Here is a 26803-nt window from a genome sequence, read left to right as displayed (position 1 = left end):
AATAGGAAGATAAGTCTTTACGGTGTAGGATCTTCATGGCCATCAACTTCCTTAAAAGACTTTGACAGTATATCTTAAGAAATAATAAAATAAAAGAGAGAGAAGAAGGAAGAAGGTGGGGAGGAAGAAAAGAAGGAAGGAAGGAGCAACCAGTCTAAGAAGCAACCAGAGACCAAAGATCAACCAAACACACCAGCAGTGTCCAAGATAAGGCAGTTGACAGATACTTCAGGGCCTTTGCAGTTGATCCCCTGGAGGGAATCCTCTTTACCTAAATCTTCACATGACTTGTTCATTTTCACACAATATATCACTTACTATGTACTTTTTCATTGTTTATATCCTTCCCTCTCCTCCCCTCCCAACCAGGAACTCTAAAATAGTGCTAGCACAAGGTAGGTTGTCAACACATTTGCTGAATCAACGAACAAATGAATGAATGACTAGGAATAGTTAATTGCATGGCATGGAAACCGCATATTGGAGGAAAGAGTCTGGTAAGCACAGTGGACAGCACAACTGAAGTTAGGGCTGTGTTCTCAGACAGATTCCCTAAGCACCAATGACAGTGTTGGCAGGTCTGGGACTTCAGAAATGATTTGCAGAGGCCACGTTATCAGTAATGTCAGCAGTTACCATATATTTCTCATTGACAGATATCAATTCTCCCTTTTCCTAATTGATTCCAGTAACATAGATGCCCTGAGGGCTGTATACAGCTCACTGATTGCTGGGTAAACATTATTGAAGTGTCAATATTTGCTCTTTTTCCTAGAGCATCATTGTCGAAAAGACTGCAATTCATTTGGGGACATGTCTCTTATACTTAATGCACAGAGAGTGCCGATACAAACTAAATCTTCATTGTATTATTCTTTACCCTTGCTCTGGTCACAGGGATGGCTTCACTCACCAGCCATCGTGGCTGTCCTTAGGCAGCTCCGGATATCTCCCCCACTGGATGCTGCTACTGGCGACTGCTACAGTGTTATTGTCACCTCTTCTGATGAGCCCTGAAAAAGAGAATCCAGAGAGGCTTGGGCTCCTGCTAGTCAAGATTCTTAATCCTTCTCTCCTGGACTACCTTAGATATAGCCACTGGCTTTCCTGTCTGACCACGGGGTCCTCAGCATCTTGGGTTAATCTGAACCAAGTTTTGACCAAAAGTTCCATTGTCATGTGGCTACATTATTTCAAGGATAAACACATATAACAGACTTTGGCACATTCTCTTCCATTGTGGCAAAACAAACATACAGTTCCTTTTTTGGTTTGTTTTTGCCTTAGAGAGAAGGGACTTTGCCTTGGCAGAGTCAGTGACCTGAGGCTAGGTCCCCATTACTCATATGAAGGTGATTTTTCCCACACTCATTTCCAGTTGCAAACAGAGCCATGTTCCAGTGCTTTCTGTCTTCTGGGAAAATTCCTGTAGCTAGCTTCCCTTGGAGCGTGCGCCCTGCTGCCTCATTAAATTAGTGTGTGCTATTCTAGCCCTGAGCAGACCTGTTTTCAGAGTTACTTTCCTCCCACTCCCACTGGGCGAGAATTCCAGACTTAGAATCAGAATAGACCAAATCACTGTTACATACATAGGGGTTTCCAAGACATTTTGTGAGCAGGGTCTTTGTTTCTGATGACCCCAGAAACAGAGGTGTTTTAATTTCTTGATATCTAAGTTGAAGATATTGATAAACCGCTTCACTCCTTCCAGCCATGTTAATGGCAATTGAGGTGCTTCTGAAAACAAAGAAAACCTGTGATGATCACGAAAATATAATCTGATATGATGTGCTAGGCAGTGATATTTCTGATTAGTCATCACTAGGCCACCTAGATTTTCAGTTTACTTCTAATTGTGTTTCAGATAATGCTATTCCCAGTTAGGCAGATGATCATTGTAATTTCTGGTAATGAAATGGCTAGGGAGCCCTTTCCGTACTGGGAAGAGAGCCAGAGCCCGGCACTTTATAAGAAACAAGTGTTATGGTCTAGGACAGACAGATGAAGCCAAGGTGCTGTTGAACATTACAGCATGTATCAGATTGATTCTCTCTCTCTCATACTTAGGATTGATTTATTTTCAAATGAACATTCCTCAGCTTGAAAGGAAACTCTGCAGAAAGCAAAGACACTAATATTTTTTTCTCTCCCCTTTGTACCATTTAACGTGCCAAAGAATCACTGTTGGCCTTCCATGATGGCTAAGCCATTTTCTCTCACCATGGATAATAGTGGTTTGGTCCATAAGTTACACAGCTGGCATCAATAACTAATAATGGATCTTTTTGGTGAGTTATTAAAATGATTGTGGATAAGAACTCTCTAGTTGAAAAAGGAGAAAAGAAGAAGAAGGAAGAGGAGGAGGAGAAGGAGGAGGTAGAAGGAGAAGAAGCAGAAGAAGAACAAGAAGAAGAAGAAGAAGAAGAAGAAGAAGAAGAAGAAGAAGAAGCAGTTTCCCAAAAAGTATAGGATTGTCAGCACTTCTTTTCCATGTTTCTTATCATTTTACACTCAAGTACCTTTATAACAAAATAATCACCTGGTTTGAACTTCTGGATCTTTACATCTTCTAGCTAAATGCCAAAACCCTGAATCTAAATGGCTCCTCTTGAATATATCAAGTAGTTCTTTATTCAATTTCATAGGCATGAAGAGATCATTCTCCTTCAAGGTTGAAATCTATCTCTGTTGAGTCTGTACACATTGATGGCTCTACAATTTGTTCCCAAGGCTTCTTTGTCAACAGGCTACTGGCTAGGTTCAGTCAATGGGAGGCATCAAAGGGCAGGAGGAAGGGAGAACCCAGCATAAGTTCTCTTTCCACTTCAGGTCACGGTTCACAGTAGTGATTCTATCTTCTCTATGGTTGAAGCTGCCCTCCCGCAGCCTCTTTCTCTGAGGTTCCAGCTCCTACCAGGTAGTCCCTAGCGTCTGATTTCCGTAACATCACCTTTTCCCTGCAATTCTTCAGTCCCAAGGGTGGCAGCAGCTTCCTGTTAATCTCTGAGTTGCTTCACCATTTCCTGTTTGGTTTCTCATCTCTTCTGTAGCCTGCATAATTAGGTCGTGTATTTAATTCCCTCTGTCTAAAATACTTAGAGGAGTTACTGTTTTCCTCGTTTGATTCTATCACAGCCCATTCCGTTTGTTTTTGGGAATCTTCTTTGGACACCGTTACAGATACAGATTAAACCATCATTCAGATTTCAGGTCATCTCACTAATAATTAAAATTAACAATAAGGGCAAAACAGTAACAGTAGCACTTCTCCCTACTCAACCATAGCTTCTGATGTCCTTACATACAGCCCATGTTATGCTAAGCAGGTTACTCACATTAGCTTACCTAATGCTCTCAAAACATTCTGAAGTAAGTGTTATTATTATCAAGCTCATTTTACAAATAAGGAGACTGAGGCTGAGAGGGTTTAAGTAACTTGACCATGGGAAGATAGATAACAAGTGTCAAAACATTGTTTATAAAGTATGTTCATTTCATGCCCCTAGTTTTTAATCCACTGGTCATACTGGCTCTGAACATTTTGATAACAACCAACTTCATATTGTAAGGCACAGTAACTCCTGAGTGTGGTCACTGACGAGTCCAAGCAATGTGCCTTTCAATAGCCTTGCCCACTCTCTACCTTAACCTTTGGGAGTTACTTCCTCTGATTGGAAGCGTTAAAGTGGATGCATGTCTTAAGGACACAAGGGGAAAAAGAAATGTCCAGAGCTGAAAACAACCTTTTTTTTTTTTTTTTTTTTTTTTTTTTTTTGAGACGGAGTCTGGCTCTGTCGCCCAGGCTGGAGTGCAGTGGCGCGATCTCTGCTCACTGCAAGCTCTGCCTCCCGGGTTCACGCCATTCTTCTGCCTCAGCCTCCCGTAGCTGAGACTACAGGTGCCCGCCACCTCGCCCGGCTAGTTTTTTTGTATTTTTAGTAGAGACAGAATTTTACGGTGTTAGCCAGGATGGTCTCCATTTCCTGACCTCGTGATCCGCCCGCCTCAGCTTCCCAAAGTGCTGGGATTACTGCGCGCCCGGCCGAGGACAACTATTAATGTCTGACAGGGTGCTTGTGAGGGATGAGAAAACCGCCATGTACTCAGGAGGACGGGCTGGGCGCCTGCGGATGCCTGCAGGCCTCTCATTCTCTGAGCTCCCTGCAGGCCTGGGATGCTGAGAATTACAGTTTCTGGAGCAGGTGTGCTCAGGCTCTGATCTTTTCTTACCCAAGGGCTAAGAGATAAGCTGCGGAGAAAAATTAATAAGAGTGAAGGAAGGAACAGTCTTAAGAGGAGGAGGGGAGCCTTCTGCTAACAAAGGGAGATTGTCTAGACACATGCTCCATCCTTTCTGCTGTTTTTTTCCCTCCTTTTTCTCTCCATTTTTTTCCTAAGCTTTGTTTTCAGACTGATTTGCCTTGCACATTCTTTTCTTAGCCTTTCTCCTTCCATGTCTAAATATGGTGGTGGGGGGCGGGGGTCAGGAATAAGAACCAAATTAGCTAAACATTTTACCTTTGGGACTGAGTGATAAAAATATCAGCCCAGTTTCAACTCTCTGAATCATTTCAATAGTATTAGAAGCATGCAGAGGAGCTCCACAGGAGGCGGAGCTGGGAAGAGAGGGGTTAAGACTGTCGCTCTGTATTAGAACTTGATTTATGGCATGGATCAAGTTCATGTTTCTCTCAGGATCTGGTTTTGAGCAAAAAAAATGACAGTCTGCCAAGTATGGAGTCCAAAATGGTCACGCAGTGTATTAACATGCCACCCTGGCCTCCAGGAAATAGGCATAAGCAAGAACCTGCAAGCCCACAGCTTGCTTTGAAGTGTGCAAAACATATTTGGTCCTTCAGCCCAAGGGTGTCTTCAGAAATAAGAACGGTTAACTTTCTATGATCCAGGGGCAGCTTACCCAGTTTGTGCTTGATGAAAATCCTTTGATTTTCCTGTTTTCTTTTTCTAGCTACTTGTCTTCGATACTCCTCCCAAAGAGGTAGCAATTAAGAATACTAGCAGATTAGCCAATTACTGCTTGTATCTAAACAACACTGATACTGTTTGTTTAGCTCCCTTTTTATCTTATTTTGAGTGCACAAAATGCTATTTTAGAATTTCAAAAAAGCAGGAGATATAGTGAACCTTCCAATTAAATTCACATTTAGATCTCTGTGTCTAACAGATACCATGTTTTCAATTTGACTATTGGAAGGGAAAAAAAGAAATATATTCTTGTTTACCTTCTTGTACAAACTGGTGAATAATCCGTGTGTGTTAGCCCTTGAGGAGCCACATGCACACCACATCTCTTTACACCCCAAACCAGCAAATCATGCAATGATTTAACACTGCAATCATAAGAGCTATCAAAAATGCATTTTTTATGAAAAAGGGGCATTTTCATGTAACTGCAATGATGGTGTGACACACAAAAAGCAAACAAATGCAAAGGTAAGTCCTACAAAAGATAAGTGCCTGGTAGTTTAATTATCATTAAAAAGAAAATGAGAGATAGCAGATGGAGAAAATGGAAGACATGTAAGTGTGGTCTGAAAGACAAAGGAAAGGGGAATAAACGGTATCTTAACATTGCGATGTTCACCTCAGCAGCAATTATCACTGGTAAATTCTGCCCTGACAAGGGGAGACATGGGTTGATATAAAAGGGCTTTTTCATTTTTACTTCCTAGAGTTTGTGAATAACTGGCTTCCCAGGTGACAATTACTCTGCTTCTTCCAAACACAATTCCCTACCCCCTTTGACCCCTTGCAGCACAAACACTTCAGAAATAAAAACCCCACTGGGCCCTCTGGTGCTCTTCTTTCTCTGAATTTCAAGTCTGGCCTTGATGGTCTGGATTTTGGAAGATGGAAATAGGAAGAGAAAGGCTGCATTTAAGAGAAAATCTCCTTTTCACAATTGGGCGGCTCTCCAATATCACCTGGAATTAAAATATATTTCCCTGCCACCCTGCTCCGTGAGACTGTCAGTCAAAGACCCAGACAAAGGACCACATGTTTTCTAAATCCACTTCCACCTGCTGGAGTACGTGATTGTCAACATTTGAGTGTTCCAGAGGAAAGAAGGAGCTACTCATCTTCAGGAAGGTGCTAGTACACTGACTTTAAGATATCCATGGAGGCAATGGAGGGTATCTACATCTCCTTTCACTTAAAAATCTCTCCCTGGGGTGCCAGAAATCTCACTAGGATGTGTCTATAGCATTGGGGTGAAGCAATGGACCATATTTGTACTTGGTAACATCCTAAGAAGATATGTTCTCAGAAAGATGGGGCTAAATGTCATGTGCGTCTGTGTGAAGAGACCACCAAACAGGTTTTGTGTGAGCAACATGGCTGTTTGTTTCACCTGGGTGCAGGCGGGCTGAGTCCGAAAAGAGTCAGCAAAGGGAGATAAGGGTGGGGCCGTTTCATAGGATTTGGGTAGGTAAAGGAAAATTACAGTCAAAGGGGGGTTGTTCTCTGGCGGGCAGGAGTGGGGGTCACAAGGTGCTCAGTGGGGGAGCTTTTTGAGCCAGGAGGAGCCAGGAAAAGGAATTTCACAAAATATCATCGCTTAAGGCAAGGACCGGCCATTTTCACTTCTTTTGTGGTGGAATGTCATCAGTTAAGGCGAGGCAGGGCATTTGCACTTCTTTTGTGATTCTTCAGTTACTTCAGGCCATCTGGGCATATACGTGCAAGTCACAGGGGATACGATGGCTTGGCTTGGGCTCAGAGGCCTGACATTCCTGCCTTCTTATATTAATAAGAAAAATAAAGTAAAATAAAATAAAATAGTGTGAAGTGTTGGGGGCGGCAAAAATTTTTGGGGGGTGGTATGGAGAGAGAATGGGCGATGTTTCTAAGGACTGCTTCAAGCGGGATTGGAGCGGCGTGGGAACCTAGAGTGGGAGAGATTAAGCTGAAGGAAGATGTTGTGGTAAGGGGTGATATTGTGGGGTCAGTAGAAGACTCGGGCAAGTGAGTAAAGTCAATTTGCCAGTCCTGGGTAGGGGCAAATCCTCTAGCTTGATGTGTAGGAAAGGGAGGGGGCCTGAACAATCCCTGAGGGGTAGTAGAATAGCAGATGGAACACTGAGAAGTGGTCTCCTTGAGGATAGATTTCCATGATGGAAAGGAAATGAGAGGTTCTAAGAGACGGGCTAGCGGCTTGTAAGCTACATGGAAGAGGTTATGAAATGATGACAGAATAGAATGGGCCTGTGAGGCTGCAAGGAGATATTTTCCTTGGTCTAAGAACCATTTGCCTTGTATGGGAAGAGATTGATAGGTGGAAGTTTCAGCGGGGGAATAGGTGGGAGTGGCCGATGTGAAGGAGGAAAACTGCCTTGAGGGATAGAAGTCGGAACGCTAGCTGCTTTTTAGCTAACTTATCAGCATAAGCATTGTCCTGAGCGATGGTTGGGGGAAGAAAATAGATTTTGGAAGTTATGAGAACTGTAGAGAGTTGAGCCTAGTTTGTGATTTTTAGGGCCTCTAACAGTATTAAAGCAGTGGCAGCCACGACATGAAGGCTAGGCTAAAACAGTAAGGTCAAGTTGTTTGGACAGAAAGGCTACAGGACGCGGTCCCAGCTCTTGTGTAAGAATTCTGACTGCACTAACCATGCCTAGCAAGGAAAGGAGTTGTTGTTTTGTAGAAGAGATTGGAGTTTGGGAGATTAGCCGGACAGGATCAGCAGGGAGAGTAAGTGTGTATTTATGAGAATTATGCTGAGATAGGTAACAGATGAGGAAGAAATTTGGGCTTGACTGAAGTAATGGGGGCTGTCTGTGAAGCCTTGCAGCAGTACAGCCTAGGTAATTTACTGAGCCTGATGGGTGTCAGGGTCAGTCTAAGTGAAAGCGATGAGAGGCTGGGATGAAGGGTGTAAAGGAATAGTAAAGAAAGCATGTTTGAGATCCAGAACAGAATACTGGGTTGTGGAGGGAGGTATTGAGGATAGGAGAGGATATGGGTTTGGCACCACGGGGTGGATAGGCAAGACAATATGGTTGATAAGGTGCAGATCTTGAACTAACCTGTAAGCCTTGTCTGGTTTTAGGACAGGTAAAATGGGGGAACTGTAAGGGGAGTTTACAGGCTTTAAAAGGCCATGTTGTAGCAGGCGAGTGATAATAGGCTTTAATCCTTTTAAAGCTGCTGCGGGATGGGATATTGGCGTTGAGTGGGGTTAAGGGTGATTAGGTTTTAATGAGATGGTAAGGGGTGCATGATCAGTCACCAAGGAGAGGTATCCTATGCTTATGGGTTTTATTTAATGTCGGGAGCGGACTGGGTAATAAAACAAAATGTATATTGAGAATAAGATGGCCTTCTGACCTTTCAGGGTCTTGGGCTGAAAAGCGTCTCAGGGTTGCTGCTAAACGGGCCACGAACTGGGCTGTTTTTCATATTTGATGAAAAAGAGCCTAAACGCTAACTGATTTGGGAGAGGTCGGATAAAGAAAAAGGAACATTAACCTTGACTATGCCTTTAGCTCTAGCCACTTTTTTAAGAGGAAATTTCTGGGCAGGTGGGGGAGGGCTAGTCGTGGAAGGAAACTGTAAACCAGAAACTGTAAGCCAGAGCAGGTGTGAGGAGGGGAGCTGAGAAAAGGATTACAGGGTGGGGGAGCGGAGGCTGAGGAAAAATTGGGACCTAGCTCGGCCTGGTGAGGAGGGGAGAGGTCAGATGGGTCTGTAGAAAGGAAGATTAGAAAGACTCAGCCACGCTTGGGGTTGGGGCTAAGGGGACAGGCGGGAGGGAAAGAAGGAAGATTTGGGATGAGTTGCATTGGGAACAGAGACTAGGGAGGGACCGATGTGTAAAAGAATGCCTGAACGTCAGGCACCTCAGACCATTTGCCCATTTTATGACAATTATTTAGATCTTATAGGATGGAAAAATCTAAAGTGCCATTTTCTGGTTATTTAGAGCCATTGTCAAGTTTGTATTGGGACCGAGCGGTGTTGCAGAAGAAAATAAGGTGTTTTAGGTTTTAGGTCAGGTGTGAGTTGAAGAGGTTTTAAGTTCTTGAGAACACAGGCTAAGGGAGAAGAAGGAGGAATGGAGGGTGGAAGGTGCCCATAGTGAAGGAGGCAAGCCCAGATAAAAGAGAGTAGAGATACGGAGAGAAGGAGTTTGGCGGTTCTTGCCCTCCAGAGAAGCGGGAAAGGGATCGGGACGTGGAACTAAGGGATTGGGGCACAAAAATAAGAGGTCAGGGTGCAAAAATAAGAGGGGGCACAACAAATAAGAGGTCGGGGTACTTGCCCCTCCCACAGAAAAGCAGAGAAGGGGTAGAAACAGAGAGAAGGGGTGGGGGTGCTTGCCCCTCCCCCAGAAAAGCGGGACTTGCCGCTTAGGGTGAAGGACGAAGGCAGGCGTCCCCGTAGCGTGGTCAGACACCCGTGAAACATGGGTGAGTAATCAGAGAGGCCTCCCTGCAATGACTAAACACCAAGGGAAGGCTGCCTTCCCCAGTCCGTGACCGGCGCCAGCGTTTTGGGTTCCACGGATAAAACATGTCTCCTTTGTCTCTACCAGAAAATGAAAGGAATTGAAATTAAGAGAAGGGAGAGATTGAAGGGTGGTGCCAAGATTGAAAGGAGAAAGAGGTTAAGAGATAGAAAGGTTGAAGAACAGAGTAAAAAGGGGGCCGCTTACCCGATTTAAAATTGGTGAGATGTTCCTTGGGCTGTTGGGTCTGAGGACTAGAGGTCATAGCTGGATCTTTCTCACAGAGCAAAGAGCAGGAGGACAGGGGATTGATCTCCCAAGGGAGGTCCCCTGATCCGCGTCATGGCACCAAAATGTCATGCGCGTCAGTGTGAAGAGACCACCAAACAGCTTTGTGTGAGCACCATGGCTGTTTGTTTCACCTGGGTGCAGGCGGGCTGAGTCCGAAAAGAGAGTCAGCAAAGGGAGATAAGGGTGGGGCCGTTTTATAAGATTTGGGTAGGTAAAGGAAAATTACAGTCAAAGGGGGGTTGTTCTCTGACGGGCAGGAGTGGGGGTCACAAGGTGCTCAGTGGGGGAGCTTTTTGAGCCAGGAGGAGCCAGGAAAAGGAATTTCACAAGATAATATCATCGCTTAAGGCAAGGACCGGCCATTTTCACTTCTTTTGTGGTGGAATGTCATCAGTTAAGGCGAGGCAGGGCATTTGCACTTCTTTTGTGATTCTTCAGTTACTTCAGGCCAGCTGGGTGTATACGTGCAAGTCACAGGGGACGCAATGGCTTGGCTTGGGCTCAGAGGCCTGACTCTAAACATTTCTCTTTTCCTAAAGAACTTTTTCCTCTTTTGAGATTCCTGTATCATGGGGGAAGTTGTCATAATCACTGACAAACCCTCTATCATGAATTAGTTTGTTCAAATTACATTTCTACAAGCACACTTTTATAAAAAAACAAAAGTCAGTTTTTGAAGATGCTAGAAATCTGTTAGGGGAAGGTTGGGCATAACTGCAAAGGTTACGAAAATTATAGGGCAGTGCATTCATGACGAATTATATAAATATAAAATTCTACAGCAGTTTAGAGTAGGGGGAATCATGGAAAGCCTCTAGGAGGAGGTAGGACTTGAACTAGGAAAGATAAAATACAAGTGGAAAAATGTAGTAATCATCCAAAGTTTTGCTACAGTCACCATTGGGACACTTTTCTTTGAGGGGATAACATCATCTGAGCCAATAGTTTTGAAAAATTGATCTGGAAGGCACCAGACCTCTTCTGGCTCATGCTACCAGCCTGTCTTCCCTGCGTTCTCAGAGGTTCCCCAGCCCTCAGCCCTGCCATTTATTCTACGAAGAGCAGTAGAGGGGTCTAAAACTCTAATTGGATCCTAATATGACTCCTCATTGGTTTTAGGAGAAAATTTAAACCGACACACCTGGTTTACAAGCAAGGTCTAACTTCAACTCTCCCCCTCCCCAACACTGAATTTCAGCTATGTTCTCTCTCTTCCTGGTTTTGAACGGTGATTCCTCCCTCCCACCACCAACCTAGTTAGCTTGCGTGCATCTTTCTGTCTTCATGCTACAGATCATTTCTTCCAGAAACCTACTCTGAATCCCCAGACTATATCCCTTTTTTTCTTTTCTTTTCTTTTCTTGTTCTTTTGAGACAGAGTCTCTCTCTTTTCCCAGGCTGGAGTCAGTAGCGCAATCTTAGCTCACTTCAACCTCCACCTCCTGGGTTCAAGTGATTTCCCCCCCTCAGCCTTCTAAGTAGCTGCGATTACAAGCAGGTGCCACCATGCCTGGCTAATTTTTCTATTTTTAGTAGATACAGATTTTCACCATGTTGGCCAGGCTGGTCTTGAACTCCTGACCTCAGGTGATCCACCCACCTCGGCCTCCCAAGATACTGGGATTACAGGCGTGAGCCCACTGCGCCTGGCCCCTAGATCGCTTTCTACTATGTGTCAGCACTGTTCAACCCAGTGAATCTGCTGCTGACAAGTGAGTCACAGTCTCTGCTCTTGGTGGAGTTCCCATTCTGGTTGGACAAGACACAGAATCATCAAGTAAACATAAATATACAGATAATTTCAGATGATGTTAAGGACTGTAATAAAAATAAAACAGAATGGCGGGCCAGGGAACAACGAACAATGAAGGGGACATGTCCTGCTTCCATGAAGTAATAGGGAGTTTGGGGCCTTCCCACATGTTCCTCTTGTACCCTGCACTTCCCCATTAGCAGTAATAACTTAATGTGATAGCAACTTTTTTTTTTTTTTTTTTTTGAGACAGAGTCTTGCTCTGTCACCCAGGCTGGAGTGCAGTGGTGTCATCTCGGCTCACTGCAACCTCCATCTCCTGGGTTCAAGCGATTCTCCTGCCTCAGCCTCCCAAATAGCTGGGACCACAGGTGCATGCCAGCATGCCCAGCTAACTTTTTGTAGCAGCCATTTTTTTAAACCTATTTTCTGTGCGAGATTAAAAATGCAGGGTCAAGGTCTATCCATTTCTTTATTTTCCTCTAGTTGTTAACATGGTGCCCAGAATATAGTGCTTGATAAATATTTGTGGAATGAATGAGAGATTAGACAGGAGAAAGACTTGGAATTTGAAGGCCATTATAGTTGTCCAGATAGAGCTCATGAGGGCCTGGGCTAAGATGGCGTGACACTTAGGATAGAAAACAGAGGCTGGATGTGATGAGTGGTATTATAGAGGAAATAACAGGAGCTGGTGACTAACTGGAAAAGGGAAGGAGATCAGAAGGAGTAAAGGACACCACCTTTAAGTCTTTGAACACAGGTTACAGGGAGGATGGGAGACAACTAATTACTCACTAAAACTCATCTTCTCCGAGACACACGGTCAGATAATATTACCCGGCCTCCTTAGCAATTACACCATGTGACCAAGTTCTAGCCAATGAAATGTGAGCAATATGATGTGCATCACTCCCAGGCCTGGTCTGTGTAAATCTCCACACAGAGTTCTCTGCCCTTTCTCCTCTTGCCATCTGGATGTCAGTGCTTGGGACTTCCTCAGAAGCCATGCACTGAAGATGACAGAACTTACCCTCACCCAGATCCCTGAATGGCAGTAAGAGCAGAGCCCACCCTCCCCTCATCCCTGCCCCCTGGAACTACCTTGAGCTATTTCTAGATCAAGAGATGTCTATAGATCAAGAAATGAATGGAAATAGGAAATTCAGGAGAAAAAGATTAAGAACTAAATTGAGAACACTGACCAATTTAGTTTTAGGAAGTAGAATATGAAGTTTCAAAAATATTCAGTTGAATGTGTCTCAAAGAAAGGTGGAAAAGCTAGTTCAGAGTTTAGCACCAGGCTGGGGACATGATGAATAGAGATGAGGTCATTTGTTTAAAATGGGAGTAAGTGAGGTTAACAAGAGGGAGGGGATAGAGGGAACACATGGGCAGAATCTTTAAAAATCACTGTATTGAAAGATCGGGAAGAGCAGATGCTGCAAGGGACAGAGGAGTGGTCTGAGGAAACCAAAATGGTGGACACTGAGGAACCAGAAACTGAGTGTCCCAAATCCTGGGGCAAGGCCCAGGAGGAAGGGGGCTTGGGTATGATCAGGGAATGTGACACTGCTGGGGCCAGCAGTGGCATCAGGGCCAGTGGTGGCATCAGAGCACAGTGGGAATAGAAACCAAAGTGTACACTGGTGGCATGACCGGTATATGGAAGCCATCACTGTAGAATCCTTTTTTTCTCCCCCAAAATATTGCAGTAGATCATTAAAAGCTACGTCTTCCATCCTGGCTAACCCGGTGAAACCCCGTCTCTAGTAAAAAAAAATACAAAAAAATAGCCGGGCGAGGTGGCGAGCGTCCGTAGTCCCAGCTACTCGGGAGGCTGAGGCAGGAGAATGGCATAAACCCGGGAGGCGGAGCTTGCAGTGAGCTGAGATCCGGCCACTGCACTCCAGGCTGGGCGACAGAGCGAGACTCCGTCTCAAAAAAAAAAAAAAAAAAAAAAAAAGGAAAAGCTACGTCTTGAGTACATAGGGGGAATCGCAGAGTAAAGAAAAGGCTGTTCTCACCTTGAGTCTTGAGGGTCTTGAGGGTCTTCATTCTACTGAATGAAGCTGTAAGATGGAGAAGGAATAAGGAATCAGAAAGTCTCTGGCAGAGAATTCGGGAAGTAATAGTAAGAAGGGCCTGGGTTAGGGATACATCTCTGTTAACAGAGGGACCCTTTTCATAGAAGGGTTCTCTTTCAGTGAAGGAGAACATAACTGCTTTGACTCCAAAAAGGGTAAAGAAAGTGGGAAGGGGTTAAGGTGCCTGGCCTAGGAGCAGATGGCAAAAACCTGGCCCATGAGGACCAGGTTCTCCCTGCAGGCTGCATACTTGCAAGATCTCCCCTCACCCTTTTGTTCTCAGTTTATTTTGAAGCACCTGTTCACTTTTGTCTAGAGTCTTACCTCTCCAGCTCTATGTACTTCTGGTCACCAAATCTTAAGACTATGTTCAGTGTCATTGACTTGGGGCCTGAATGGTGCTTGAGTACACTAAAAAGAGATGACATATAATTATGGGAAAGCCAATATACTGTCTGAAAGAGTAGAAAAGAAAAACCTGTTTTACACTTGTAACATGGTTACTGTGGAGCCTGCTCTGGAAAACAGACTGTATCTCTTGAATTGTAAACTCTCAGGGACCTGAACCCTGGGATAGAAAGGAAAATCTATTTTGTTCCCCTAGCGTAGAGCCTAAAACATAGTAAGATCTCAGAAAATGTTAGCAGCTCTTATTAATATTATTATTAACAATTCTCCCCTGGGGGATAATGTAGTCAGTCCAGAAACGTTATTGCAAACATTAGAGCAAAGGGGTCTTCGATCCTTTACAGCTGAAGTCCACAACTTCCATGGCAGGGATACCTGGGAGGGGGATGAGAAGAGGAGGCAGGATGACCATGCAGCCTCGGCTTTACATTAATGAAGAGGGTCAAATTTATACTTTAATTATTTCACCAAATGAGATGGTATCTTCAGTCTCAGAGATACTCTGACAGTACTGAAAGAAGTCATTCATCACATAACCTTAAACTTGTGTTCCATTTTTGGATCACACTGCCTATGGTTTCCTAAGCATTAAAATTTTTCATAAATCTTTTAATTATCTTGTGAGATTAAATTGTATTGCAATCTTATCTTCAGTGATATGAGGTTAAATGTAAACACAGGTTATGGGATTCAAAATGTGCTTACCTATTTAAATGATTTTTTTTTTTTTTTTTTTTTTTTTTTTTTTGAGACGGAGTCTCGCTCTGTCGCCGGGGCTGGAGCGCAGTGGCCGGATCTCAGCTCACTGCAAGCTCCGCCTCCCGGGTTTACGCCATTCTCCTGCCTCAGCCTCCTGTGTAGCTGGGACTACAGGCGCCCGCCACCGCGCCCGGCTAGTTTTTTGTATTTTTTTAGTAGAGACGGGGTTTCACCGTGTTAGTCAGGATGGTCTCGATCTCCTGACCTCGTGATCCGCCCGTCTCGGCCTCCCAAAGTGCTGGGATTACAGGCTTGAGCCACCGCGCCCGGCCCCTATTTAAATGATTTTTAAGCCCCATTTTGACTTTTCTTCATTTTTCAATTACGCGAAAGTCCTAATACATCAGAAATGATGTTGCCTGCCCTCTCTTGACAGATGAGAGTTCCGGCTAGAGATTAGCTAGTGTAGTGATTCTTAACCAGAGGAACATGTCTGATTAATCGATGGAATTTCTGGAAAAACAATGCCCTGCCCACCCCAAGATTCTGATTCAAGAGATCTGGAGTGTAGCTAGGACCTGCATCTACGCTGAAACATCCTTAGATTTTCTGGTCCACAGTTCTGATTAAGATCCACTGATGTGGTCCGGTTGTCTCTCCAGCCTCCCCACCTGGGGCTCCACCCACAGGTTCACAGCCTGCATGTCATTTACAAACATATGCCCTGACTTGGGGCGCCTGGGGCAGGTGCATTTGCACTCTCTCAATATCAGCAAGTGAATTATTTATTTCTTGCCATCCTTATTAAATCAGAGCCCTGAAGCAGGACCATGATGTGGTGCCTCCTAAAAACCATGTGCATCTGGCTTCGGAAAAAATTAAAAAAAAAAAAAAAAAAAAAAAAAAAGAGCCAACGTTCTCTCACCTACCCCCTTTCTTCCCACCCTCCCTCTCCCTCTCTTGAAATTTGCTGTGGGAGGCACATGTCCCAAAACTTAAATTGCTGATTAACCGGGAAACTTGCTTTATGGATGGGACTTTAGTTCCTATGCCACTTGGCATAGAAATGTGATCGATAAATTAGCCCTTTCTTAGCATAACAGCCCTTCAGTCGTGCACTTTCTGCATCCTAGGACTGTGGGTCTTGCCCTCGGGGCACTCTTCCCAAAGAGGATCTGGAGTCAAATGGTCCTGCTCCTCCCCTCCAGGACACAGAGGACACTGGTACAGCTGTGCCTCTGGTGCTCCAGGAAAAGACTGAGCATTTGTTGACGTGCAGCAGACTCCTGAGGGACGGTACAGGACACAGATGCTGCTTATAAAGGGATTGACCATGTGTCATCTTTGTGCTTCCAGAGGGTCACGGCACATTAGCACTGGGCTTGGTGCCTCTCAGAGGGACAGGGCATTCTAACTTCAGATTTCATTCAAATTCTGGACTTAATATCTGCACATTTGACACTAAATAATATCCTGTCTTATGAAATTGATGATCTTGTCTTCCATTGTTCTATAACTTTATATATGAGCGTGTCTCATCTCCCCCATTGGACTGTAGGTTCCCAGGACAGAATTGTTAAGCTGCCCATTTTTGTGGTTCTACAACCTGGTACACAGTGTGGGTTCAGCGATTTCAGATCAAATAAACAAGAGTTCAGGAAAGTAGCCCAAAACCTAACTTCTAGTTACTGGTGCTATTAATATTAAGTCACATCCAAACATTCATGATCTTTGTCTAGGCTTTGTTACTAACTGTCAGAAAGATAATGGTAATAAAGTAGATCATCATATACATCCCTGTTGTTAAAGGTAGCTCTTTACAAGTAAACAGATCTGGGCTTTGTCGATTATCAGGGAATCATCTACGGACATCATCATGTCAAATTCCCAAAGTCTCTTGAATGTGAGAAATGCCAAGACAAAAGACAAGAATAATAGTGAGTGACAAATGAGGTGTATAGCTTTGGACTTTTCTTATTTGAGGTCCAGGTTAGGCGTAAGTAGATATTAATAGTATGGCAATTGCTGAGAGCCTGAGGGACTATGCACCCTGATACAAAACTGGTTGGAATGCAAACCAGTATCATCTGGTGTAAACAGGATTTACGTACTTATTTAATTCATCAACTCTTTTACATTTTTTAGCAAAGGAAAGTTATAATTCATTGTAACTTTTTTCAACTTTTATTTTAAGTTCAGAGATACATGTGCCAGTTTGTCATATAGATGAACTCATGTCATGGGGCTGTCCTTTGCAGGAACATGGATGGAGCTGGAGGCTGTTATCCTTAGCAAACTAACAAAGGAACAGAAAAGCAAATACAGCAAGTTCTCACTTATAAGTGGGAGCTAAATGATGAGAACACATGGACACAGAGAGGGGAACAACACACACTGGGACCTACTAGAGGGTGGAGGGTGGGAAGAGGGAGAGGATCGGGAAAAATAACTCATGGGTACTAGGCTTAATTCCTGGGTGAAAAAATAATCTGTACAATTCTTTTCACTAATTAGTTAATTTTAAATTGACAAAATTTGTATATATCTATCTTGTACAACATGCTGTTTTGAAATGTGTATACGTTGTAGAATGGCTACATTGAGCGAATTAACGTGCAATCCATCAATTCTGCTTCTAGGAATTCAGACTGAGGAAGTTAACCTAACAAGTGTGCAAAGATATTCATTAAGGAAATTCATGAAAATATTGGAAACAACACAAATGTGCAATACTGGGGGATTGTTAAGTAATTTATGACATGGCCATACAATGCAATATTATGCAGCTGTCAAAAAGGTGAAGGTAGGTTTTTAATACTGTATTTCATCATTTATAAAATGCTTTTTTATTCTTTTAGCATCTCTGAAATAAGGACATGTCTTTTAGTCAAAGGAGTCTGCCACTTATAATCAGCAGCAACTTTTTCCTTCTTAATGGGCACATAATCTTACAATTACAGGTATTTTTGATTCAATGAAGTATGGCATATTGATGTGGAAATATGACCACTACACATGAAGTTAAAAAAGAATCTATATAATATTCCGTAGATAACATCACATTTATGTCAGTATATATGTCAATTTCTGGAAACAGATGCATCAAATTCTTGATTGTGATTGTCTCTTGGTAGGATTATAAAAGCTCTAACTTTCTCTGTATTTTTTTCTAAACAATTTATAACACTCATGTATTATCAGGAAAAATAAAGGTATTTTTAAATAAGTGAGTTGCTTTGTCTTTTTCTTTCCACCCCCTGCGAGGCTGTTACTCAGAGTAAGAACAATTCCAGGACTCACTGCCCATAGAAGAGTCAGGAGAGCAAAGTGTTACCTTTCTCACCCCCGACCATCGTCAGCAACGTGGTCACAGCTGCAAGTCTGTGGTTCTTGACTTCCATATCCCAAACTCAGACATCTTTTTGTGAAGTACACTTGCATAGCTGAGCTCCTGGATGACCTATTTTCAGTTTAGCCCAGCAGGATTTATGCCACGCTGTCTTAGGATGAGGGCAAGGAGACACGTTAGGGAACTCTGCTTGGTGAGGGACCAGAGAGGAAAGAGACAAAGTAATTGAGGAGAGAAGCTACCTATTCTGATAATGGAAGAATAAAGGATGGAGAATAATGATAAGGCATTCCGAAGCTAAGTTTGCCATTTATCTTCTAACTCAACAACCTCATATGTTTGCAAAGGTGTGACTGTCAGGATAATACTACCTCCACCAGGACTGCAGTGTTGAACATTAAATGCTCAAAAGGAGAATTCAGAATATGAGAGTGATCATTTAAAAGTACTAGAGCTTTTTTTAAAAAGCATTTAATTATATTACATTATTTAAACAACCATAATTAGATGATAACCATAGTCATTTAAATTTATTTAATGTGTGATTTTAAAATTCCTAAGCATTGTGCTAAGTATAATGTTATTATCAATTAAATTAGCATTCTTACTACTTTTGCTCTCAATAACTTTTCAGCCTTCCACTGCTATTATCTGAAATTTTATAGTAGCACCTTATCTGTAAAGGATCAGTGTGGCTATCCCATCTGTTCTATTAATAATTTTTTAATTAAATGAGATGACAGCTATCCCTTCTTGTCCTCACTACCTTGTCACTATCGTTCTTTCCAAAGCAATTTTTTTTCTGGTCTTTCTCATTTTTGCTCCTTTTTTTCCCCCATAGATAAGCTTAGCTCCTGGTGTCTTTCACAAATGAATGTGGAATTTCTTCTCTGATCCTCACGCCGCCTACCCCAATCTGTTCTCTCTCTGTCGTCTTGATTTCAGTACCGTATTCATTTCTCCCTTTCAGATTTTCTTACTTCTCTCCATCTCTCGTCTTTAGTCCTTTCAATTGTCTTGGGGTTCCATTCTTTTGAGTTCCCACTTTTTCCCCAAACAATTCAATCATGTTGCCTTCCATTTCTATTTTTGAAAATTAGATTGCACCTTAGGTTCTAAATATTCAATTTAGGAACACAATTCTTTTTTTTTTTTTTTTTTTTTTGAGACGGAGTCTCATGCTGTTGCCCAGGCTGGAGTGCAGTGGCGCGATCTCGGCTCACTGCAAGCTCCGCCTCCCGGGTTCCCGCCATTCTCCTGCCTCAGCCTCCTGAGTAGCTGGGACTACAGGCGCCCGCCACCGCGCCCGGCTAATTTTTTGTATTTTTAGTAGAGACGGGGTTTCACTGTGGTCTCGATCTCCTGACCTTGTGATCCGCCCGCCTCGGCCTCCCAAAGTGCTGGGATTACAGGCTTGAGCCACCGCGCCCGGCCAGGAACACAATTCTTATATAAAGAGACAAAATTAGTGCCAGCTTCATCATGGAAGCCCTGTGACCTCACAACTGACAGCATCATATAAACAACCCCCATGGCAGCCATTTGTTTATTTATTCAATTCCAAATATTTTTTCTCTAGTGATCTTTCTTGATGAAAAATGAAGGATGTTCACTTTGGAACAAACAATATACTTGATACCCAAATATAACTCCCAGGAGAATGTGTTTCTTAAGTAGTTCATCTGCCAGGATTACCTTTTACTTAAGACTGTTGCCATTGTTTTAAAGTCTTCCCTCTTGTTGATAAATGAATAAGCTATCAAATAAAAAAAAAAGTCTAGTGTTATATTACACTTAAGAATTTAAAAAAGAAAGCGACTCAGGATTCAACCCTTATTCTATCCAAATTGGCTTATCTATTTCAAAACTGTGCATATAGAAGCATAGATAGAACTAGAAAAGATTTTACTGGATTCTTGTTTTATGGATAAGGACCCAAGAAAGTAGAGCATTTGGACTTGTACTCTTCAATACAATAGCCATTAGCCATACCCGGGAATTGAAGTTTAAATTAATTAAAATTTAAAAATGAAAAATAATATTTATTAGTCACACTAGCCATATTTCAAGTTCTCAATATCCACAATGGCTAGTGGCAGCCCTATTGGACAGTGCAGACATACAATGTTTCCATTTTAGCAGAATGGTCTTTTGGACAGTGCTGGTTTGGGCCATATAAGGCTGAGATTTAAGAATCTGGGACTCCCTAGCTGGGCATGGCAGTGGGCACCTGTAGTCCCAGCTACTCGGGAGGCTGAAGCAAGATAATCTCTTGAACCCAGGAGGTGGAGACTGCAGTAAGCCGAGATTGCACCACTGCTCTCCAGGCTGGGTGACACAGACCCCACCTCAAAAAAAAAAAAAAAAAGAATCTGGGACTCCGGTAAACTAAAGACCCCAGTGCCCTATAATAAAATGTATTTTATAACGTTTCCATACAGTATAGGAACCTGAGAGGTCACATACACAGAGAAAGTGAATTACATATAATTTCATACAGTTGACCGCTCATGAAAAGCTGCTTTTCAGCTTACAAAGCATTTTAACATCTATCATCCTATTTGAAGCCCACAAGAGCCCTGTATAATAGGAAGAACAAGTGTTCAGCATCTTCATTTCACAGACGAGGAAATAGTGGCTCAGGGAAATTAGGACTTGTCCAAGCCATGTTTCTTTTAAACTAAGACATGAACCCAAATCTTCTGCTCTAAATCCCTTGATCTTTTTATCATGTCAAAATGCACTGGGAGAATGGATGTTACTAAAAAAAAACAAAAACAAAAACAAACAAACAAAACCATGTGTATTAAGAACATTCTAGAAACCAAGTGCTTTGACAGGTATTTTATATGTGTTATCTTATGTAACCCAGCCTGAGCTTTAGTCTTAAATGTCCAACTGCCTACTTCACCTCAGCCCTTGAAAATCTAATAAGTTTTCAAACTTACAGAGTCTAAGGTAGCATCACAGATAGCCTAGATAAGAGATGGTAGCTCAGATGGAAGTGATTTTAGTAGAGGTGGAGAAAAATTAAGATGCTTAGGGTAGGCCGGGCGCGGTGGCTCAAGCCTGTAATCCCAGCACTTTGGGAGGCCGAGGCGGGTGGATCACAAGGTCAGGAGATCGAGACTATCCTGGCTAACATGGTGAAACCCCGTCTCTACTAAAAATACAAAAAACTAGCCGGGCGTGGTGGCGGGCGCCTGTAGTCTCAGCTACTTGGGAGGCTGAGGCGGGAGAATGGCGTGAACCCGGGAGGCGGAGCTTGCAGTGAGCCGAGATCACGCCACTGCACTCCAGCCTGGGAGACACAGCGAGACTCCGTCTCAAAAAAAAAAAAAAAAAAAAAAAAAAAAAAAAAAAAAAGATGCTTAGGGTATATTTTAGAGAGCAGGTTCGCCGAGTTTGCTGATGGCAGGGAGAGGGAAATGAGGAACCAAGAGGGACTCAAGTTTTTCACATAATCACTTTGATGGATGCTGATTCTCTTTACTGAGACAGAGTGTTTGCTTAAAAATGTAAATCAGATAAGGCTGCTCCTCTGTTTAAATCCCTCAGTGGCTCCTTATTGCTCTTAGAGCAATCTCTCACCTTGCCCTACAAGGCACTCCATGATTTGGCCACTCTCCAGCCTCCCTTCCACCAAGTACCCATTTGTTCTGTGTGCTCAGTCCCCAGTGGCCTCCTCTCTGTCCTCCAGCTCTGCACTCCTGTCTCCTCCCTGGGCTTTGCTTTTGCTCCCTCTGCCCAGAAAAACTCTACTGTTTATGCTCCTTCTCCTCTCCTGAGCTCTCAGTTCAGATGTCACCTCCTTAGGGAAGCCTTTTCAGATCGTTCTATCTCAAGCGCTCCCACGTTCACTGTCAAGTTTGCGTTACCCTGTTTATTTCCTTTGCAGCACTGCATCACAATTTTAATTAACTTGTTCACAGATTTTTTTTCCTTATTTATTGTCTAGGAACTCTGTCACCTCTGCTTTCTGAAATACATGCCCCTTAACTTTGAACAGTGCATATTAGCTTCATAGATGCTCAATAACTATTTACATGATGAATATTTATTCAACAAATAAGCAATGCTGAAATTAAGTACCATTATTATTTCCATATTACAGCTAAGGAGACAATTACTTCACATTTAGTAGGTGGTACAGCCAAAAATTGATCCTAAGCATATCTGACTCTTGCTTTTAATCAAATATCTATATTGTGACCTTATTTTTTTTAAAAAAAATTCCTTGTGTTTGTTCATTAAACATTTATTGAGCACTTACGATGTACCAGGCACAGCAGACCACACTGGACAAATTCTAGCTCTTCAAAAATGTGATACAATCCCTGTCTTCATGTGGCTTACAAAGCAAGCAGGCAATCCTTTTGTACGGTGAAAAAATGATCACCCACTCATTTTACACATTATGTGACTCACTTAAACCTGCACGTACTTGTTATAACGAAAGAATCAGAGGAATAAGCTAGTTCTTGAAAGGGCATTTTTGTCCCCCTTCCCTCTCATTCCAGATGACAAGAATCCCTTCTTTTAGATAATTTTCTCTAATGGATGTTTTAAAAGATTTTTTAAATAGCTGACCAAAATAAAATATATACAACTTATTTGGGACCATCCAAGTGGTTTTGCATAACAGACTGAATTATTAGTGACGCAGGTGTGATCCCTTAAACTGGCATTAAAGGAAAACCTGGAGGAGGTAGTTGAAATAAGTGAGTTATATATTAAAAACCTGCATTCAGCCAGGCACAGTGGCTCACACCTGTAATCCCAGCACTTTGCAAGGCTGAGGCAGACGCATCACGAGGTCAGGAGTTCAAGACCAACCTGGCCAATATGGTGAAACCCCGTCTCTACTAAAAATACAAAAATTATCTGGGCATGGTGGCGTGTGTCTGTAGTCCCAGCTGCTCGGGAGGCTGAGACAGAAGAATCGCTTGAACCTGGGAGACAGAGGTTGCAGTGAGCCGAGATCATGCCACCACACTCCAGCCTAGGCAACAGAGCAAGACTCCATCTCAAAAAAAAAAAAAAAAAAAAAAGAATCTGGTTCTAGTTCCAGCTCTAACCCTAAACTAATGACAGCCAAATCACAACCTTTTAAAAATTTCTTTTCTCGTCAATAAAATAAAAAAAAAAAAAAAGAGTGTGTACTACCTACATCATGACAAAATTGTGTGAAACTAATGAATTCATAAAAATGCTCTGAAAAGCCAATGGTTCCATGAAACATGTTTCTGTTATTTTAGGGCCTCATTTCCTCCTTAAAGGATGGGGAAAGTGGATGGGTCACAGGTACAAAGGGAAAGACAGTTCTGTTTTCTTTCCCAGCCTTATTCTTTCACTCATTCATGATGGGATTCCATACCTCTGGGCTTCCAGACACACGGTTCCTTCTGCCTGCAATGCCCTTTCCTCACTGATGATTTTCTTGTTCTATTTCAAGACTTAGCTTGAACCTCACTTTCCCTATACAGCCTCCCTGACTCCTCTCTCTAAGTGAGTAATTGTTCCTTTTTCAGTGTTTTTTGAGCAATGTGATACACTTCTCGAATCCAGCTTATGTTAACATTATAGTGTCATCTGTTTATAGATCACTAGATTGGGAGCTTCAGGAGGGTAGGGACTGTCCAGTGTTAATGGGATTGTCTTCCCCACATTCACCGTCCAGTAACAGTTCCTGTTCACCTACACCCATGTGGTTATCATAGGATCCACCATCCTAGTCCAGTGCGACCCCATACCTTGCCCCTGCTAATGGGTTGGAGATGGGCAGCTGACAGAAGCAGAGAATCCCACCCCACAGGGTAGAGTCATTTGGTGTAGGGTGAGCTCCTGGCCCAGAGTTAATTGGTGGCTTTCCTTGGGAATTATGAAATTGGAACTGAGAAAAGGAATTTAGTCTCTGGTTTTGAAGCAAGAAATTTCAGAGCAATTGGTAGCCCTGTTTTCTGACAATAAGGGCAAAATCAATGGAAGTCTTTAGAAAGAGAAGAATGAAATAAATGAACTGAGGGGAACAGAGCTGAGATGGAGGGTCCTAAGCTCTTGAACCCCCTGTTCTAGAAGTCATGTTTCACTGCTAGGGTTTGCACAAAGACACTCTAGTATCCCTATAATAAATTATACCCTGGAGTCCTTATAATGAACTCCCCATTGTGCATAGACCACTTCGAGTTTTTGTCACCACCAAAAATAAATAAGTAAACATAAATGTTCAGTTCTAACAGAAATTGCCTTGTGCAACTCTGGAATCTCCAATGTTTGACACAATCTTTAGCTCATTGTCTACTCACTAGTTAAATTAGTGAATTAATTAATCCTAATCCCAATTCCTGTGTCATACAGTTTTTACAATACTAAACAGAAATGCCTGACCTTATAAATGACCAAATACAAAAATGTAGTTGTGTTTTTAGCTTTAAAAATGGACTTAAACAATATATTTCAACTTACCCTCTGAACAAACCTTCAGAATATTTATAACTTAATTAAAAATATAAGCATCTATTAAGTGAACTGAATATTTGGATATCCCATTACAGTAGGGTAAAATTTGCTTAATGAAATGCTGGTAGCGTACAGTGGGTGAGAAAGAGAATGGACAGAAGAGTGATGTTTTGACCTTAGCTCTACAGCTTAGGACTGCCAGGACTGAACCTCCCTGGGCTTCAGTTTCCTCATTCAAAAAACAAAGAACAGATAAGATAGGGAGTTGGGTTTAGAGAAAATCTACCCTCCTGACCTCACAGATTTATTATGACTCTTAAATGAGATAAGACATTAAAGATCTTGGAGAGCTGTAACATAACAACCAAAATGGGTACAGCTTTCACTATAATAGTTCACCATTACTGTCCTAGCTTTGCTAGTAATTACTTTGATAAATTGTTTTCTGTTTATTTTATGTCTGTTAGAGCTGTTATTTAAAAATCTAAATAACCAAGCCGAATTAACCGAATCAGCTTTACTATTACAGTACTAGAAGTACTACCACCCGTGATTGGTTTGTGATAACCAATATAAAGTTCCCTTTAGAGAGAGATGGGGGACAGGTGGAAGAATGGCTCAGAATATTCTTCTGAAACACTCTTCGGTACCTTTCCCTTTTCTCGTAGCTTCTCTCTCTTTTCTTCGCCTCGCACTGAGTGCTACTTCCCAAGACAGAAGCCTTTTATTATAATAACAGTATGTTAGACTTTCCTGACATTTTATTTTGAAGGAAATCCAAGTCATTGAACAAGCAAGTGTTGTCTCCTTTTAAGGGCTGAAGAAACTGGCCCAGGGAGCCGATGCCCCCGGAAAGTCACACGGCTGGTGAGAGACAGAACCAAGGGGAAAGAGCTGAATCTTCTGCTCAGACCATCTAGAATACATGAACAATGCCATTGTTCTCTCTATACCAAAATAACTGAGGCAGGGACGCCTAAATGCTCTTTGTTGCCGTTGGGAAGGAAAGGGGACAGAAATGAGTGGGCGCTTAATCACTGCGCCCCTGACCCAGTTTCCTCACCCTTCTTCCTCCCAGTGCTCTCCAAGAATTGCAGGAAATCAGACCTCTAATATGGAAAAAAACAAAACAAAACAAACAAACAAACAAAAACAAAAAACACTTAGCAAAGAAAATGGCAAACATTCCCACCGGGGTTCTGTTTTCTGAGAATGCATTGATTAGCTTTTCAAGGATGAAGTCCCCGGACAAAGAGCAGGATGGAACCTGGGAAACACGTGCTCCAGGCTCGCTGAGGGTCCCCCTGTTAAGGGGCACCTTGGCTCCCTGTGGAGTGGGGGACACGACACGCGGGAGGCTGCAGAAGAGGAGGGGAAAGAGAAGGGCCATGTGCCACAAATGGAGATCCCCACCATTGTTTTTCCTGTCCTGAACCCCAAAGCCGAGGCCACAGTCCAAGCTTCGGGCTGAGCGTGAGCAGTGTGCACATTTTTCCACCAACCATGATTACCTTCAGATCCAGAAAACCCGCCCCGAGAATGATGAGAATTTCTATTAGTAACGATAATGACAGCCCGCACTTATCAAGCATGTTACATGTGACAGACCTGCCTCCCCTCATTCTCCATGCATTAAATCGTGTAATTCTTAACATCATCTCCAGGAGCTAATAGAGCTTGGACGGAAAACATGGCGGATAATTCATAATTAGTATCTGGCTGTGCTTCACCATGTTTTTACATTTATCTTGCAATATAGGGCTTCTGATGTTTTTGGAAGTTATTCTAAACCAGAAGAGGAAGTCCTGTTGGAAAGATCTGACACAGAAGGATATGGAAAAGAGGCCCAGTGTCTCCCTCCAGCCATGTCCGTATTTCTCTGCAGCAGTTAGGGTGTCGGGGTTTCCAAGGGCTTCCGCAGGAGAATGAAGCCTGCAGTCACTTAGGGCAAGAAAAAAGAAGCCACATGTCATCAGTTTTGTAGACGAAAACAGCATTTAATGTAAAAGGAAGGCTTACCTCGGAGATACTACAATGTAGATGATAAAGATTTTCTCTCATGAGCTCAATTGTGCATTCAGTGGAAGATTGTATCTGTTGTCATTTGTGTACTCAGAGCCTAGCACAGAGATTGCCAGCATGTAAAACAGTCCTAATAAATATTTGTTGAATGAATGAAAAGAACGATGGAAAAGATAAACAGTTCTCTAGGACCATTCAAATTATTTTGCTGTTCTGTAATGTTTACATCAAATATTTCTTGAAATTATATTATCACAGAATTTATG

Source organism: Macaca thibetana, chromosome 12 (genome assembly GCF_024542745.1).
Source record: "Macaca thibetana thibetana isolate TM-01 chromosome 12, ASM2454274v1, whole genome shotgun sequence".
Lineage (NCBI taxonomy): Eukaryota > Metazoa > Chordata > Mammalia > Primates > Cercopithecidae > Macaca > Macaca thibetana.
Note: the sequence above shows the minus strand (reverse complement) of the source record.